The following is a 6,327-nucleotide window of genomic DNA, read 5'->3' on the forward strand; positions in this document are numbered from 1 at the left end:
TCTCTCGTCCCGTCCCTCCCACTCCCCTTCCTCTCACTCAGTTCTCCTTCCTGAGTTCTGCTCCAGCTCCCAGTACGACCACCACCTGCCCCCCCCCCCCACCACCTCCCCTTTCCCACCGCCGGAGTTCAGGGACAAGGAGGGAAATTCCACAACATGCCTGTGTGTTGTCACTGCGTTGGAATCCTACACAGCAAGGCCCCGATATTCCTCTTTCTGTCAGTAAAAAGAAAGTGAAGCTACTGTCCACTGTCCAGTGTCCAGTTCCACACAGAGAAGACAGCCCTCCAGCAGCAGCACATACACACACACACACAACACGACTCCGACTGTCACTGTCCAGCCTCAGTTTGTCTGCCCCGGGTTGGGTAGGTGCCACCTGACTGACAGGCCTGTCACTCTAGTCTAGTCACTCAGAAACCGCCCCCTCTCTGCTCTCTCTCTCTCTCTCTCTCTCTCTCTCTCTCTCTCTCTCTCTCTCTCTCTCTCTCTCTCTCTCTCTCTCTCTCTCTCTCTCACACACACACAGCTTGCATTCCCACCGGACCAGTCAAGCCACATTTCACCTGCTCTCAGGCTCCACTACTCCTCCCATTCTTGCCCCCAGAGCGTTACCTTTCTTAGGGCGGTTCCTCTAACCTATGGGTGACAGTCTCAGGGACAGGTGGAGATAATGAGAGGAGGTGTCACTCTCACATGGAGGACACTATTTATAAAAAAGCCTATTGTAGTTTCATATTTGGACCGTGTCACTCCCCTATAGAATAACTGATTTGTAACTGGGGGGGGGATGCTTATTAGTTCACATTCTAGGTCAAATTTTTAACCACGTGAAGGGTGGGAGTGAACCCTGTTAATTATTTTGGTGAAAATAGCTGATCAGCATTTTTTCGTTTTTTTTGGTGGTTATTTTCGCCTAAGATGTAGTGTAGAGAAAAGAAGAAAAAAAAAACAGGAGGGAGCCTAAATAGCGCCCTGGGGGGTTCCAATCAACAAATTATAGGGTTTTAAATGGTTATGGGAAAGATTAGTCGTGTAAAATAATCCCTTTGCAGGTGTTAGGCTGAACTGTAAACTAATTGCATGCGATTACAATACGTGTCTAACCTGTTGCACTCTGCCCTCGTAGCAGAAGTTGTGCCGACCATTTTGAGTGTGCAGGTTTGGTATGAACTTTAAAACTGCAACGAAAGCACGACTAAAATGTTGGTCCAGGTGGCACGTGTTTAAATTTGACTCCAGTTCGGGTTCCTGATCAAACCCACCTGGTAGCAACTCAATAGCACAGTTACACTGTGGATGAACATCTGCTGTTGTGGTACAGCTGATGAATTATTTATTGTACCGATGGTGGAAGATCATGAAAGGCATAGGGTTATTTGTCAACGGTGTTTTAAACCTTACGATACACAATTATACCTAGTTAGATTTAATGAGTTTGGTTGAAATTGTCTGCCAACTTTAACAAACTTTAACAAATCTTATGCCTTGCATAGAAACTGTAAGAACAACACAGTTTGGTGAGCAGGCCGCTTTAACCGCTTATAAATGCCAGCATCCGTATTGTGGGGAAAACTTGTGCATTTGTCCATCTGCTATTTCCTGCGAAAGCTTTCCCCACAATGACAGAAAACAGAAAAGACCTGAGGGACTCTGCTCAAGTGCTCATATTATCAACCATTATGGGATTTAAGTAGTTATAGCCTACAGGCATTCCCTATTAACCACTTAAACCTATAATGCAAAACAACGTTGAAAGCTTGTAGATCTGCTATTTTCACTATTTTTTTTTTTTTATGTTTTAGAAATTTAGAAAATTGGCCAAAAGTAGGGACACCGTGCAGGGTTAATGTGGTTAAGCTCTGAAAAACATCACATAGGCCTACTGTACATACATAAACAAATATAACAGTTCCAGCAGCACGTTATGGGAACTCGTCCACAAACAAACTTCACGCAAATGTCATGATGTCACTAATGCAACACAAAAGGGTCACTTCTAGTGCAATAGTGTTAGAAAGATAGTTGCCGCCTGACAACACAATATTTGTTACTGGCTATTTTCAGTTTCACTTTCTGGTGTCCAGAATACCATGGGTTCATGTGGTTAAAAGAAAATAGACAGACAGAACACTAGCTATCTTCCCTTTGTCCAGCCTCACATTTCGGGTGACATTCCTGAAATACCACTTGCCTGCACACTTTTAGCAGAAACCAGAGGAGAAATGGACCTGCAACAGCATGTGAAAGGAGTGCATTGTCTCCCAACAAAGACAAATACTAATACAATACCAATACCAATACCAATACCAATGCTAATGTAAATGTAGCTCTAGGACAGGGGAGAACATGAAGGCTTTCTCAGGACAACATGAAAAAAGGAATTACGAGGCGTCTATACTAGGAAGTTAATCAGTAACCAGACATCAAACAAAAATGTGGATTTACTCCCGCAATCAGAGAGCCAGCGGCCAGCCACCCAGTTGGGCCTCTGCCCAAAATTCAATGTCATGTGGGCTTCCTGTCCGCCCCATCCCACATGATCATGTGAACTTCCTGCATCCCATCGTGTTTCACTCTCCCATGCTTACTGTATGTCAGGTGTGACCCTAATCATCTTTTTGTGTAGGTTATGATGAGAAGGTTTTGATGTGTCGGTTGTGTTTCCACCTGGCTGGTTTTACAAGAAGAGCCTGATTTACTGTATGTGGAGCACGACTGAACGCTTACTTCACCCATGACCTTAATTCCTTCATGCTGACATAATGCCAACCTACATGTGTTTATCGTTGCTGTCCGGAAGAAAACGCCTATCTCCATATTCTAAATCTTGTGTTTTTTCGTAAAGTAACTCCCTACTACTTGATAGCGCCCTGGGGGGTTCCAATCAACAAATTATAGGGTTTTAAATGGTTATGGGAAAGATTAGTCGTGTAAAATAATCCCTTTGCAGGTGTTAGGCTGAACTGTAAACTAATTGCATGCGATTACAATACGTGTCTAACCTGTTGCACTCTGCCCTCGTAGCAGAAGTTGTGCCGACCATTTTGAGTGTGCAGGTTTGGTATGAACTTTAAAACTGCAACGAAAGCACGACTAAAATGTTGGTCCAGGTGGCACGTGTTTAAATTTGACTCCAGTTCGGGTTCCTGATCAAACCCACCTGGTAGCAACTCAATAGCACAGTTACACTGTGGATGAACATCTGCTGTTGTGGTACAGCTGATGAATTATTTATTGTACCGATGGTGGAAGATCATGAAAGGCATAGGGTTATTTGTCAACGGTGTTTTAAACCTTACGATACACAATTATACCTAGTTAGATTTAATGAGTTTGGTTGAAATTGTCTGCCAACTTTAACAAACTTTAACAAATCTTATGCCTTGCATAGAAACTGTAAGAACAACACAGTTTGGTGAGCAGGCCGCTTTAACCGCTTATAAATGCCAGCATCCGTATTGTGGGGAAAACTTGTGCATTTGTCCATCTGCTATTTCCTGCGAAAGCTTTCCCCACAATGACAGAAAACAGAAAAGACCTGAGGGACTCTGCTCAAGTGCTCATATTATCAACCATTATGGGATTTAAGTAGTTATAGCCTACAGGCATTCCCTATTAACCACTTAAACCTATAATGCAAAACAACGTTGAAAGCTTGTAGATCTGCTATTTTCACTATTTTTTTTTTTTTATGTTTTAGAAATTTAGAAAATTGGCCAAAAGTAGGGACACCGTGCAGGGTTAATGTGGTTAAGCTCTGAAAAACATCACATAGGCCTACTGTACATACATAAACAAATATAACAGTTCCAGCAGCACGTTATGGGAACTCGTCCACAAACAAACTTCACGCAAATGTCATGATGTCACTAATGCAACACAAAAGGGTCACTTCTAGTGCAATAGTGTTAGAAAGATAGTTGCCGCCTGACAACACAATATTTGTTACTGGCTATTTTCAGTTTCACTTTCTGGTGTCCAGAATACCATGGGTTCATGTGGTTAAAAGAAAATAGACAGACAGAACACTAGCTATCTTCCCTTTGTCCAGCCTCACATTTCGGGTGACATTCCTGAAATACCACTTGCCTGCACACTTTTAGCAGAAACCAGAGGAGAAATGGACCTGCAACAGCATGTGAAAGGAGTGCATTGTCTCCCAACAAAGACAAATACTAATACAATACCAATACCAATACCAATACCAATGCTAATGTAAATGTAGCTCTAGGACAGGGGAGAACATGAAGGCTTTCTCAGGACAACATGAAAAAAGGAATTACGAGGCGTCTATACTAGGAAGTTAATCAGTAACCAGACATCAAACAAAAATGTGGATTTACTCCCGCAATCAGAGAGCCAGCGGCCAGCCACCCAGTTGGGCCTCTGCCCAAAATTCAATGTCATGTGGGCTTCCTGTCCGCCCCATCCCACATGATCATGTGAACTTCCTGCATCCCATCGTGTTTCACTCTCCCATGCTTACTGTATGTCAGGTGTGACCCTAATCATCTTTTTGTGTAGGTTATGATGAGAAGGTTTTGATGTGTCGGTTGTGTTTCCACCTGGCTGGTTTTACAAGAAGAGCCTGATTTACTGTATGTGGAGCACGACTGAACGCTTACTTCACCCATGACCTTAATTCCTTCATGCTGACATAATGCCAACCTACATGTGTTTATCGTTGCTGTCCGGAAGAAAACGCCTATCTCCATATTCTAAATCTTGTGTTTTTTCGTAAAGTAACTCCCTACTACTTGATCATACTACAGCGTCACATGAAAACATCAAACGTAGGTAATTGAAAAGCTTCAAACGCGGTAGATCTGACACTTATGCTGCTAATTTGAATCCTAAAAAGGTTTTGGACATATGAGGTTTCCACCCGACAGAGACGATTTATTTGGTTTCATTAATGAATTGGATCAAGATCAAGACCGCAGCAGTGCTAACACAACAATGCAATATTCTGTGACAAGATGACGAAGCAAAATAAGTAATAATACTGGATGTAATGAAAAAATCACACCCGTGTGAAGTGGAGCTGTGTGTGTGTGTGTGTGTATGTGTGTGTGTGTGTGTGTGTGTGTGTGTGTGTGTGTGTGTGTGTGTGTGTGTATTGCAGTTGATGCTCAGGGCAGGCTAGACTCAACGGCACCTCTCTGGTCACCCAGGATCATGTGTACCGATTTTTGTGACATTTGACGAAAATATGTAGGAAAAGGAGCAAAAAGTGTGTTTTGGAGAAAATTCAAGATGGCGGAAAATCTATCCTGACGCAAATGGGCGTGGCCTATATGGGGAGATGCGTCTTGACCCAAGGAATCCAGGGAAAAAATAATTTTAATTTTTCGACCTACGGTTCAAGAGTTACGAGACAAGTAGGCCGTTATAGCGCCACCATGAGGCAGAGTGGAAATGCTTTTGGGGATTCGTTGAGTATGCCACCCCCGACCTTGTGGTTGAAATTCAGTGTTGACTGGACCTTTTGTTTGTGATTTATGGCTATTGTTTGCAAAACGGGCCCCTCCCGCTAACTTTGGAAGCCCGTTACGAACGAACGGAATGGACTATCGCAATATCCCTTGAGTATGTTCATTGCATAGGTTCATAGATCATGTGTACCGGTTTTTAAGACATTTGAAGAAAATATGTAGGAAAAGGAACAAAAAGTGTGTTTTGGAGAAAATTCAAAATGGCGGAAAATCTATCCTGGCGCAAATGGGCGTGGCCTATATCGGGAGATGCGTCTTGACCCAGGGAATCCAGGGTAAAAATAATTTTAATTTTCCGACCTACGGTTCAACAGTTATAGGCCAAAACGTAAACTGGGCTGTTATAGCGCCACCATGAGGCCAAATGACACAATTATTTTTTATTTAATCCTTGAAATCATTATGAACCTCCTCTCCAAGTCTTGAAACTGTAGCCCCTATGGTTTGCGAGAGACAAATAATTGAATGTGAGTTTTTGCGATTCCCATTATAAGTCAATGGGAAAAATTAATTCACTAATAAATTAATATCAATTAAACTATTGAACCTTTCTCTTAGCAAGTTACTAGCCCACCATTCCCGAGTAAGCCGGTCGATTTGACATATGGCGCGAGTGTGTGGTGGCAAAACTGTGGGACTAGTAGCGTGCCGAAGTTTAGGAAGTTCAGGCTACATACAGACACACAGACAGACACACAGACAGACAGACCCACACGGCCACGTATAGGGAGCCTGTGCTTCACACAGCTCCAAAAAAAAGAGAGAACTAAAGCTAGAGCGGTGGTTCTCAAAGTGTGGTCCGGGGACCCACAGGGGTCCTTTGGGGCGT

The sequence above is a fragment of the Nannobrachium achirus genome (genome assembly GCF_963921795.1).
Source record: "Nannobrachium achirus genome assembly, chromosome: 7".
NCBI lineage: Eukaryota > Metazoa > Chordata > Actinopteri > Myctophiformes > Myctophidae > Nannobrachium > Nannobrachium achirus.